Below are 14,031 nucleotides of genomic sequence, written 5' to 3'. Positions count from 1 at the left end.
CCACATTGAGCAAGCACCTTCCAAGTGTGAGAAGAGGCCTTTGGTCAGCAGTGGCCACTTACAGGTTGTTGATGTATAATTTATATGTCAGAGAACAAAAAAAGCATTTTAAGTAACTTATTTACTAGAGATATCTTTCTAAGTACAATCCAATTTACACCAAGTTCCTTCTTAGTAACAAAATGTTGAAACAAAGACATAATTTTAAAGTCTTATCACAGCCCTATCTCAGCTGTTCCTAACTTGTCTGTTCAAAGGCTGACAACCATTGCTCGTTATATTCACTAAAGGGTTGTCACTTTTACGTAACTTTAGCTCTTTCGTATCACATACTAGTGGTTTGTCAGTGAGTTTACTTGAGTGAGTTTCTTTGTCTTTTGGGATTTTAGTAATAAATATATGTACATATGTATAGGATTTTTATATAATATCATGTGGGCTTTCTTGGTGAAATAAATTGTTGTTATCCATACTATTTTTGAAGTATCATATACAAAGCAGTCGTGGTGGCCCGGAGGTTTAAGAAGCCTGCTTCTCATGAACGAGATATGGGTTCGAAGCCTGTCGACGGCAATTTCAAACTTATAATGGTACTTAATTATAAGTTTGAAATTGCCAACCCGCATTGAGCAAACGTGGTGATTATTGTTCAAACCTTCTCCGTGCGAAAAGAGGCTTTTGAACAACAGTGACCTTACTTATAGGCTGTTGATCATGTGGGCTTTCTTGGTGAAATAAATTGTTTTTATATTATTTTTATGTCTGAAATTTTTAGGCTAATTTAGTTTTAGTTAATGTGATAACTTTACAGAAATTATGTTAAGTGTATTTATTATAAACTTACTGATTACCTTAATTAATAAATAGCGTGTATGTTGTTATAGTTTGTATTTCATTATAACTACCATCGACCTTAAAACGACAACCTTTAATTTATTATCAAAACTGATAACAATTATTGTGACCACCACTTATACTATTTTAAGTTTCGTGTAGTGCGAAAACCTTGAATTGATAATATTTTATATTTGGCATATTTTAATAAATTTAAAACATTCACAATATTTCACCGATACGACCTTTAAACCTAATTCCTTTTTAGAAGGCCGGTAACGCACCTGTGAATCCTCTGACGTAGCGGGTATCCATGGGCGGCGGCGATTGTTTACCATCAGGTGATACGTCAGCTCGTTTACCTGACGTATTCCTTAAAAACTATTTTATTAACCCATTAGGATACAGATGCCGACAGCACATCAAAGTATACCCAAAACTGTCAAATTTAAACAGACCTTTTCTAACAAACAATAAGATTGAAATTTCATCAAAAAAAAATTGCCCATACTAAGCTAGTTTCATGCTTCTATCTGAAGAGTTCTTTGAAGATAAATCCACATGTATGTAGGTAATACAAGGCCAGGGTTTTGATACGGACGTGTCCATCTTAATTTAGGTGAGCCCATATCACGGTCACTCTCGACGGGTGATGGAATACTTTTTGCTCTTCTATCAACGTCACCTTGAGAAAGGTTAGGTTTCTTAAAGCCTTATATTTTGTTATGTGCAGTAATATATCCTGGTCATCAAACATTAGTTCCTTTGGGGTAAACAGATACGAAGAAATGCCATGAGTACATAATTGATAATGATATCGGAAACTTCACTATTTTTATGGTATTGTTCATAAGTGTCTATCATTTTGCCAGCGATAACAAATGGTATAGCGCTGCGTTTAAGTTTCTTATAACAGAATTTGAGTATAAAAAGAAATCTAAAACAAACCTCCAAACTTTCAAAAACGTATTACTTTTTAAAATGCCTGCAACGTACCTGTGACTCCTCTGGTGTTGCGGGTGATCATAGGCGGCGCTGATTGCTTACTATCAGGTGATCAGTCTGGTCGTTTACCTCATATCAACACAAAAAAATCTGAGTTGAACAATCAGTCCAAACCAGGAAAAAACAAAACCCAATAGTCAATCGAGAATCCACACTGTGATCTCAAAATCAAAGTTTGATTTAGAAATGTATTAAACATTTTGGTCCTTTGATCCTTTTAGTCCCATGGAACTCTGGACCCTTTTTTGTGCCAGGGATTAAAAACGACTTCATCATCAGGCAAAAACTGGCTCCTTTAAGTGAACTAGCAATAGTTGTTCTTTAAAGCAATATTTTATGAAAAGGACCAAGGAAAACTATGTCGGGTCTTGAGATACACCCTAAATAAGAAAATTTTGCCAAATCATCAAAATATTAGGGAACATTAAAATTTAGTCACAATGACGTGCAAAAATTAAAATAGCATTATAAAATGGACTCTAAAATTTGGTACCCAAGGTTCAATGTCACATTGCAGCATCGATTTTCAATTAATTATAATTCCAGAGACGGAATTGAAACAAATTCAATGTTTTGTATTTTTAAATTATTATTTTGTTGGAGTGTTTCGAATAAATATTTCCTGTTTTATTTTGAAGAAGGGAGAGCTAAATTATGCAATGTAAATTTAATATAAAAGTATGGGGAGAATTACGGGAATTCTGCTCAAAAGTTTCTGTGAAAGCTTTATAGGCACTTTGTTCGTTGGAAGTCAATGTAGAATCAGATGTTTGAATCTCTACTTTCATACTTCTTTACTTTATTATGAATTTGGAAATAAGTGTGTTTATAAACAAGTACCTAATAAATATATTTTTATGTATAATTTTTTACGGGTTTAATGTGTATTGTCATCAAAATTAAGAATGTGTAACAATAATCCAATTGATATGTCGTTAAGAAAGGGGATAAAATTTGACGCTAACAAACAAACGAGGCAAGCTTAATAAAACCGTTTAAAAAATATACACTACAGCGGAACATTGTTACATAAAGTTTGACTTTTTTGGTATATGGTATGGTATATGCAGTGGTAACCAGTGTAGTAGTTTATTTTTGCATGCAATCATATCTTGTATGATGAAGCAATTTTTATAAAGTAAGCGAGTCCTTAAATTTTCTTACAACCATTATTATAAAAAAAAACTTTTCATAAAATTTTACAAAGAAAAATCTTCACCGAAACAGCTTCATCTAAAATTTGTATTTACGATATCATTTTTACCACTACTATGACCTTTCGCGTACTATCTTTTGGTGGATGGCAGTATTCCAAACCTACGTATTCCCAAAAGCAAGATAATATGAGTGGAGTGTTATATAAAAATGTCACGTCCCATCCTTGGTGGGAGGACTGACTTACTTGGACAGCCATATTTTGAAGCGGTGACAAATTGTAAATATACCTATAGTATAACATGAGATCATGGTGAAATAAACTTTAGTTTTATGTCCTTATGAGCTAGTTTCACAAAACATAGTGTTGCTAGGTCAGCAACACTGTCTTTAAACATAAAAGGCTGACAACGCGTTTGTGACTCCTCAGGTGTCGTAGCAGTCTGATGATATCCATGGTCAGGCTGTTCTCGTAGCATTAATATTTTCAGTAAACTACAATTAAAAATGCGAATTAAAGATTCTAAGACATTTCTTGAAGGGGGAAAATCATCGAATGACTTCTTCCGCCTTAAAGCGAGATGCCTGTCGCTGTGTCAGTGTCAGACTCTTACCGACTAAAAACTACCCCATTCCTACTCCACCTTTGGAGCCGGAGCCCTGGTAACTCGCTAAGCAGTCTCAGCTCCTGGGTAGTAGATAGACTAAAGACGTTATACCGTCGAGATCAGACGATATACGAGTTACTGATGCAGTTGAAAACAAAGAAATAGGTACTTGTCAGGTCACCGAACCCTAACCTTCAGAGTCTATTTCAAGATTTGAAGTTTAATGTATCGAAAACATTTATAAAATAATGCATGAACTTTATTCCATTATGCGATACGTAAAACTCCACGAAAAACGTGCTTATCCGCAATTTTAAAGTAATCAAAAACCAATCTTTTTTCAATTGAAATATTTTATTTAAAGTAGAGATTTAGAGTGTTTTTCCACCAGAGATGTGCTATGTAGCTATGCTACGAAGATGGCTATGTTATAAAACTATATGACCATTTCTACTGATACTAAACTATGTATCTGTGCGAGGTAGGCGCGCAGCTCGTGCAATGTATCGATAGTAAAGAAGTCATCCATAGCACGCATTTTTCTTATAAAAACATATCTTAGTGCGGCTGAAAATTTTATTTGTCATTAGTAGCCCGGAGTCTGGAATTGTACCCAGTATATGGCAATAGGCTCACCCTCTATTACATGGGACTTATAACACAAAAGGTGAAAAGTGAGTGTACATTGTACAGTGGCATTACTTACGTGTTGCAATGTGCATCTCTGTCTACCCCTTCGGGAATAAAAGGCGTGACGATACGATTTGATAATCTATCCAATATTAACGAACATGTCTAAATGAACAATATATTTCGACATATCGGTAATGATTATAGACATTCACTAACATTGTTCCCGGCTTTACTCGGAACAATTAGTGGCAGCAATTGATGATTAGAGTTTGTTAACAAAACCCTCCAAGGCCAATTAGGTATCCGATCTGGCTAATGGATTTGGGAGCAATCTAGTTCTCAAATTAACAATCGTAGAATAAATTAAATATGCCTTGAATTTGGTTTGGGTATTCCTTTTTTTTAAATATACGTAAATGAGCAGAATCACCTGACGCTCTTGCATCAGGTGTAAATCATTTCAATCTAGTATTATAAATTCGCACTATCACACAAAACCTACTGAAAGATCGAGATGAGATTTGGAATAGGCATGGATTGTGATCGGGAATAACACATAGACTACTTTTTATCCCACGGTAACGCAGGCGAAGCTAGTTACTTATAAACACCTAGCTTACACATAAAACATGAAAAATACAACGAAGTTTATTTCCTTTGAGACAAAATCACTGTACTATTGGCTTCCTCAAACATTTGAAAGCTTTAATAAATTGGAGGCTAAATCCGTAATATGACAGTGAGTTTCCTGCTTACAAATTTCGACCAGTCGATATATCATAAAACGTGTCTGAATATCCCGATACCGGTATTCGAATGCGGAAATTCAAATAATGCTCTCGAATATAGCAAATATAGGATAGTCGACCGGTTTTCGGATATTTCTTTGTGTACGATTTTAGTTAGATATTTAACCGACTTCAAATAGAAGGAGGTTCTCTGTTTGACCTGTATACATACAGGCGCAATTATCTCACGATTGAGCGAACCGATTTTGAGGCGGTTTTCAAAAGAGTGCTATATGTTTGTTACTAAAGCACAATATATCAAAATAACTGAAGGGATCATTGGAACAGGGATTTGATGGGTATCTATGGTGGTAGGGGGGAATTATTGTCTGGAATGACACATATGCTACTTTTTATCACGGGACCACGAGCGAAGCCACTGGCAGAAGCTAGTAGATAAATAAATATTGTTAATTTTACAATATTTATGTTTAAAAGAATATATTATAATGTTTCTACTGCATTTTCCTTTAAACTAAAGGCGAAGTAGATCCCTTTTTTGTTCCACTGAACACGAAACGAGGTGTTTGTGTAAGTTATGTATCACTAAGATGGCGGCGCACATTTCAACTGCGAGTATGTTCTACATTTTGCTTTTTGTCTACAGGCTTAGTATTCTTACATACATTTTACTTGGTGCTCTTTCACCAAAAATACATAACATAACTTTAAGGTTTTATACTTTTAATCTTGGAATGGATTAACAAAGGTAAGACATAAACAATGAGCAATAGATCACCCTTTCGCTAATTATGATATGAGTTCCATGTAATAATTGTAGAGCCTGTTTCCAGAGTGGGAGGTAGTTGTGTGAGAGTTAGTTTAGAGTAGGTAGGTAAAGACCTAAAAAAATGTTTAGAGAATTTGAACAATTAAAAATAATATTAATCGATACTTTTTGCTGTGGTAAGGTGTTGACCAAAGTAGACTTAAGCAACGTAACACCTTTTCGCTAATTTTGATATGAGTCCCATGTAATAATTAGGGAGCCGGTTTCCATAATTATACGGGACACGATTCCAAAGTCTCTGCCTTGTTCCTTCTACCTACTAAGAAATTTTAGACAATTTGAAAAAATCACAATTATTACACGATACTTTTTGCTCGACATACTCACTTGAGACCTCTTGAACAACGAAGCAGGCTTAGTACACTTTCACCAAGAATACTATCGACTGAATATATGCTTATCTTTCCTATTTTATTTTACTTTATCTTATTGAAGTAGAAAGGCTTTCCTTTTGGCCCTAGTCACGTAGCAACAAAAATTATTTTCATATCAGTGTCTTACTATAAAAAAGGGTTCAAGATAGTAACGCCAAATGTTTCTAGATTTCGCTTTGAATTTTTTGTTGAACACAAATCCATGCGAGTTTTTGTCAAATAGTCTAGACTAAGGTAGAAACGACTTGGATATTTATTTTTATAGTCATTAATACAAATAGAATGAAAATACATTAGTCTTTACTTAACTTGTTGTTTTTATCTCAAAGCTCTGAAAGTAAGTCTCAAGCAGGTTTACATACAGTAACAGGAAAAATATAACAAACAAACTGACTAAATATTAAATGTAATATTAAATTCCGCAGATTACGTATTTTAGAGAGATTTTCACGCATAAAATAATTTATTTATTGACAGTTGTATTTTTCTCACAAACGCACTGACTTAGTAACGTCACGCCTTTTATCCCCAAAGGGGTAGGTAGAGATGTACATTACGGCATGTTATGCCACTGTAGAATGTACACCCACTTTTCACCATTTGTGTCCCATGTAATAGAGGGTGAGCCTATTGCCATATACACATCAAATTTTCGAAAATCCGAAAAAATCCGAATTAAAATTTCCCGATCCAGGAATCGAGCCAAGACCCTTGCTCGGCAGTCGCACTTGCGACCACTCGATCAACGAGGCAGTCTTCTACACCATAAAGGCACTGACTTTTACACCATACATTAATTCACAGCAAAGTCTCACTCATAGTGCAAACAAACATCTATGAAGACTGTACGCTGTTGTAAGTCGAAATAAACCCCTTTAACAGGAGAACATTGTAAGCTATAGGTACCAACCTTCTAGTAGTTCAAATAGGTAGCGATACGTGACTCGACTCCCGCAAAAGGGTGAACAGAGAATTAGTGTTCCTAGAAACGAATTTAACATTTATAAAGGATTTAAGGATTTGTCGGGTTCCAAACCGACGATTTATTAATTGAAGCAAGAAGTCATGAATTGAAGTTCGGGTATTGTTAATCTCTCCCTTTTAGCAAGTCTTAGAGGTATTTACATAGATTTATTTTTTAATTTATTGACTTAGCCTATCTATAAAGACGTTGTTAATTGTGTTGGAATTGGAAATAATTTAACATAATTTTATTATAACTTTACCACTTAACTTTTTGACGAGGAACTCGACTAGTTTCAAGCCATGCTAGAGGCTCATATTCATGAGCAGCATTCCGCGACACACGACGCGCCACGAATATCAGTGCAACAGTCGCCGTAACGTATGTAAGTGAGTAAGCTGATAATATAATAATTAATAATGTAACATAATTAAACTGTTCTGTAAAAAAATCCATACTACTATCTATAAAGAAATATAATATAAAACGTGTTAGTAAGTGCGAAAACTACTAAAAGATGTTACCTTCGCAAGAGAAAAATTATAATTATCAAACATCAAGCGAAAATATCACAGTATTTTCTATTTTTGAAATCACTAAACTGATACACAACAATTACATGCAAAGCAATTTGAACTCTACACCGCTTCTAGAAAATATAAATCGCAAAAACACATCACATTTCGTTGGTACAGTACGAAAATTGTAAAGACACACATTGCCGGACGTGTTGATATACCAAGCGTTTCTTAAAACCAAAACTTCTGGATGCTTCTATCGTGCAAATAATGGTTTCGTATTCTTTCAAGCTTTAAAAATACTTTTATTTAGTGCAGAGCCAAGGAGAAATGTTTATGGTTTTCTTTAGTGAAATGTAGCGTCGTATTTAAAATGATTTATGAGTTGGGAGAAATATACAATTTTATACGAACGTTTTGTATTTTATTGCATGTAAAAAGTGAAGATTATGTATATAAAATAAAGAAGTTGGTTGATGTTATTAAGTGCCTCTTAATAATGATATTTTAGTTTATTAGGGTGATACTTTACCAGTGGTGTGCTACGTTGCTGTGTGTGTGTTTGACTTCCACCGATCGTATTCATTGGTACACATAGATTAGCCCTGGTGGAAATGGACTTACAAAGTTAATATGGAAAGATGCGTGTAATGGAAATTTGCTATGGATGTGTGCTATGAATGGTTTCCCTACTATCAATACATCACAAACTTTAGTTGCACATCTTTCTCGCACAGCTACATAGCTTAATATCAGTGAAAACAGTCACATAGTTTCACAGCTTTGCTATTACATCTTCGTAGCATAGTTACATAGCACATCACTGATGGAAAAGACCTTTAACTTCGTTATGTGAAAAAATCCGTTTCACGTACTGGATCACTCCTAAATTGTTTTTTTTTTATTGTTTCAGATCCAGATCGAGTATTTAACATCATTGTATTTCGTAAACCCTTGAATTCAATAATGGAAAATACTAAACAGATAGAGCCATAAAATTAGCAATAATTTCGTCCAATTTGAATCTTATTAAAATTTAACCCTTAAAAATTTAACTACCTCTTCATTATAGACTTTACGACAAGGAATTTAAATTGAAATTCGAATGACCCGAAAACTTTAATGTTGTATCTGTTTTAAGTGTTCAGTTTATGGCGATGGTTTAATTATTATCCCGTCATAAAAATTACAAGAAATATGTACATAAGATTAATCAAGTAATATAAATATCCAGATAATAAGGTATTCATGTACATACATAAAAAAAATCTATTATAATTCAATAATTTTCCTTACCTAATTAGTAATTAACAACTAAATATGGAATGATTTAATAATTTCCTCTGTTGCTTGTTGTATAATTATTATTCTATGTACCGTTTTTTTCTTGCTTGAAGTGTGAACTTATAATTAATTGTTGCACTTGTTTATGTTTCTCTTGCCATTTATTCAGTAATGTATATAGTGTAAACAATTGTTGGTTAACCCAAATATGTATATAATTAAATATATTTATTGGTTAACCCAATTGTATAAGGGAGTTGTATAATCGTGTTTGCAATGTAAGAGATTATACAAAAAATAATTACCACCAATTAATAGTAAAACACATAGTGATTATAATCTTTCTACGGTTATCTACTCATATCTGATCCTAAACGTATTGATAAAAGGGCAGAAGAAATATAGTTCATTCACACAAATTTCACTCTTATATTTTATTAGCCATGTCTCATATTTCAGTACAAACTAATCAGCAATGTAAGGTAGTGTATAGCTAATCAAGTTTTTGGCAGATCTTCAAACGCGTTCCTATGTAGTTTGGCTCTCGTCTACTTTGGATCACTGGTCCAATTTGTAGTGATTTTCGACGGTGTAAATGTAATATTTTAGCTTTAAGCCAAACATAGTGCTCTTGGCAACAGTTTTGTATAAGTAATTGTTTTGGATTAGTTACTGAATCGTTGTTGTTGAAACAGCGATTAGTAGAAACACTTCAAATTTATTATCTCGTACAAAATTAAGGACGAGGTTTTGACTCCTATTTTTGTTTAGGCATGTATTGGGTAACACAACTGAGTGGAGCCCATTCGACGTTAACAAACGTCGCGTCAGGCCCAAAAGGAGATGGCTGGACAAATACCTGGTTATTGGATGTTTGAGTTGATATCACTATCTAAATAATAAATATTTTTTTATTTATTTATTGTCCTTACTATACCTAGAAAGTTTAGAAAGAACAATTTGACTTCAAGACATCTCATTCTCAATAACGACAAAGTTAATTTCAACCTTATTTACATCACGGCTTAAGACATTACCAATTACGAAAGCAAACAATGAATTTAGAACTCTCCGTCAACAGCAACACGATTCAATTTGGCATAGCACCTAAAATACTCCCGGAAGATCATTAATTCTAGTATACAAGTTCTAGATTCTTAAGTTTCGTGTTAAATTCGTATGTTCCTACTAATTTACAGCATCGCGACAGTTCGAGGCAGTTACGACCTTTAGTTTTGAATTAATTAAAACTTAGGCAAAAGGCTTCATGTAGCCGGAATCAAATTTAAAACTGTAATCTATTTACCGTTGCCTTTTTGTTAAGAGGTGAAGTTGTGTAATGAATTATGAATGAAATTAGTTTTACTTGTTTTGTTATTGTACTGGTTTTGGAAGCTGTGTAGTGACACCACTGGGTTCAATATATTTTTCACTATTTGTACTCTTCTTACTTAGTAAGAGGCTACACGTTTGACAGAGGTATCTCTGTCAAGTGGTGTAGTCTAGGTTGCAACACTCAGATAAACTAACTAATAATTACGATTTACTCACGTGCATTAATGGAAAAAAGCTCTACTACTGATGAAGAGTGTGACTCTGTAGCCTCTGTGATTCGGAAATAGTACAACTTTTCTCTATTAATGCACGTGAGCAAACTGTAATTTTTAGTTAAATGTCTCACGACGTTGTTACCAAAATTGTAATAATCTGTTTAACCTATCTCCAATCGATCTGCCAACCGTGGAGACAGACTCGCTTATATCAAGTCTATAGTCCACCGGTGTATCTTTGTATATATGCCGTATATATGTGTGATGACAGACAGTGATCTTTACAAAATAACAAAGAATTACAAAAATAAATATTAGTATACGAATACGATACTTATACAGGGTGACTTTGAATTCGACGTATTCCTCTCGGGAGGTGATAATACAACTAATTTCCTACAAAATTAGCCCTGAGGTCCTTGGGCGGAAAGTGGCTAGTTTCTGAGATATTCAACATTTTTGGTTTTGGTAAAAAAATCCCGAATTGATTACAAAAAGATCAATAAATAAAAAAGTACTGGTTGGATTTTAGTTATTTTAGTTTTAATCAGTTGCCAATACATCAGTTATCATTTCTAAATACTAATAATGGCAGAAATATCATTCGTTTTAAAATAACAAGTAATTTCCTATGAAATTTTGTTTTGTTTCACTAATTTGGTCAATAGATAACTGGATTTATTTCGAAAAAAATATATGACACTAAGCGTATAAACTATTAGAAAAACTTCCTTGGTTTATTAGCTACCCAGAAACGTAAAATTATTTACAAAATTCACAAAAACAAATGAATTAATTGATGATAAGTAGAGTGTAAAGAGAAAAGCGCAATTTCAAAAACATCTTAATTTGCAAAATTTTGTTCAAAATCATCTTCCCTACGACGAATACATGCCCGAACACACTTCCTTATCTCTATGACGGTCACTCTTGGACTGAATATGCGTCTTATTTCGTCATTATCTTCAAACATGTTTCGGAGAAGAATTACGATACACGGCCAATTCCTTCTGTATCAACAAGGGACTTCGTGTAAAAATCAACCAGCGTTGGAATTCTGGACACCGCGCTTGCCATGTAGTTGGACCCCCATGCCAATATAACGCCTCGGCACCAAGGTATCCAACCATTGCCCCACAGTAGTTCGATAGTGCAACTATCTATAGTAAAACTATCACAATATCCATTAGTGCCACAAAAAGTCAACAAATTCCGAAAAAAGCAAACCATCGCTAGCGCATCGCGGTTTTAATTCAAATGTTTGCAGGGGTATCATAAATAATTATTTGATTGGACCCTACTTTTCATCCAACAATTTAAATGGTGAGAATTGTGAAAAAAAATTAAGGAATGTGCTGGGGTCATTGTTTTAAATTTGAATTTAGAAACAAAATGAATTAACTTATTCTACGTATTGAATTAATTTATTAATTTGATTGACAAATTTATTCTACATGACGATTGTGAAGTGCATTATCGAACTACTGTGCGGCAATGGTCGAAAACATTGATTCTCAGGCATTGGATTAGTAGGGCAGTCCAACTACATGGCATGCACAATGACCAGAACCTAACGCCGGTTGATTTTTACATGAAGTCCCTTGTTTATACAGAAGGAATTGGCCGTGTATCGCTTCTCCGAAACATGTTTGAAGATAATGACGAAATAAGACGCATATTCAGCCCAAGAGTGAACGTCATAGAGATAATGTATTCGTCGAAGGGAAGATGATTTTGAACAAAATTTTGCAAATTAAAATGTTTTTGAAATTGCGCTACACTCTACTTATCATCAATTAATTCATTTGTTTTTGTGAATTTTGTAAATAATTTTACGTTTCTGGGTAGCTAATAAACCAAAAGTTTTTCTAATAGTTTATACGCTTAGTGTCATATATTTTTTTCGAAATAAATCCAGTTATCTATTGACCAAATTAGTGAAACAAAACAAAATTTCACAGGAAATTACTTGTTATTTGTATAACGAATGATATTTCTGCCATTATTAGTATGTGGGAATGATAACTGATGTATTGGCAACTGATTAAAACTAAAATAACTAAAATCCAACAACAATAAATATTAGTATACGAATACGATACTTATACATATAAGTAGATGTAAGTAGATCTTAAAACAACAACTCAACACACGAGTCTAGTTTGAAATTGAAATAGTAAGGATGAGTAAACAACTTTTTATTCGTGTCGTTGAACCCTATTTTAGATAGGTAACAAACCTCTTTTGTTCAATTAAATACAACCAAAATACAAGTACAGCTTAATTACCTAGTAACAGGCTAAACAGAACAAACTCACGGTATCGCTCTTTGCGTGACACACGCAAAAAACAAATCTATTTGCATTACAGTGCGTGCGATTTTTATTTGCAACGTTTTTTTTTATATAATATAAATATTTTATGTAATAAGTTTTGAAATATGAGGTGATGAGATTTTTATGCATGAATGGAATTAATTCCCTTCTAGTTCAGTTATTAATAACTTAATTCAAATATTATTTGGTTTGTACAACACGCAAGTGCTTATGAAGTAAGATATTACTGTAATGTAGTAATAACATATTATTACCTCATCATTTTGGTAGTAAGTACGACTACATAACACGAGATCCTAGTGTCTGATATTCAATTTCTATTCTTTCTTTGCCTTCAAAAGGAAGGCATTTTTGGATACGAGCAAAAGAGCAGTTAGACCTCTTGATAGTATGAAGCTCCACTCTTTGACGCTGACAGCATTAGATGAGTTTTTTTTTGTTTAGGGGGGAAAATCTATGACTTTTCCCACCTTGGGCGAGGCGAGAGGGAGTGTCACACTCTTTCTGACTGCGGTTTTTTTTTTACATTTCGTCTAACTTTACTCACATGACAAAACATAACGCATTCTTAGTTTCACACCACTTTGGTGAGGTCGTGGTATCATTTTAGTTAAACCAATGTACTCTCATGCCTACATGGTTTCCCCACGTGTAAAATTGGTTGTTGACTATTTCACTATCCAACTGACCATTGCATTCCATTATATAGGTTTTTATCTCATAAATAATACGGAATTCTGATTGGACGTTCGCTATGCATAACAAACCTTGGAAAGTCATCTATAACGAGTGAATATTTGCATAACTGTTTTTCCGTGTATTGCTTTTTTATTTATTTCGTACTGCGTCTGTGTAGTAGGTTTCATAGATGTGAACTAGTTTCACTTTGTCTTTTCGATGCAATTGAACTCGCTTTCGAAACATTGAACACGTATATGTACGTTATATCATTGGCATCTAGGTGAATTGAAATTTGGAAATCCGTCGGTGTTTTAACCCAAATAATATATTAGAAAACACAATAGCTCTTCCTGATTCTGCTCTTTTGTATATAGTATTAAAGTGTTTAATTGTATTACAAAATCAAGGGTCGTTAAATGCAAGTGGCGAGCTATCGTTTGGCATAGAGGAATAAGAGGGAGCCGTTTGTACACGTGGACGTCTAAAACTAATGGGGAGGACGTCTGCTGGA

Source organism: Spodoptera frugiperda, chromosome 28 (assembly GCF_023101765.2).
Source record: "Spodoptera frugiperda isolate SF20-4 chromosome 28, AGI-APGP_CSIRO_Sfru_2.0, whole genome shotgun sequence".
NCBI classification, from domain to species: Eukaryota; Metazoa; Arthropoda; class Insecta; order Lepidoptera; family Noctuidae; genus Spodoptera; species Spodoptera frugiperda.
This window is presented reverse-complemented; position numbering follows the sequence as displayed.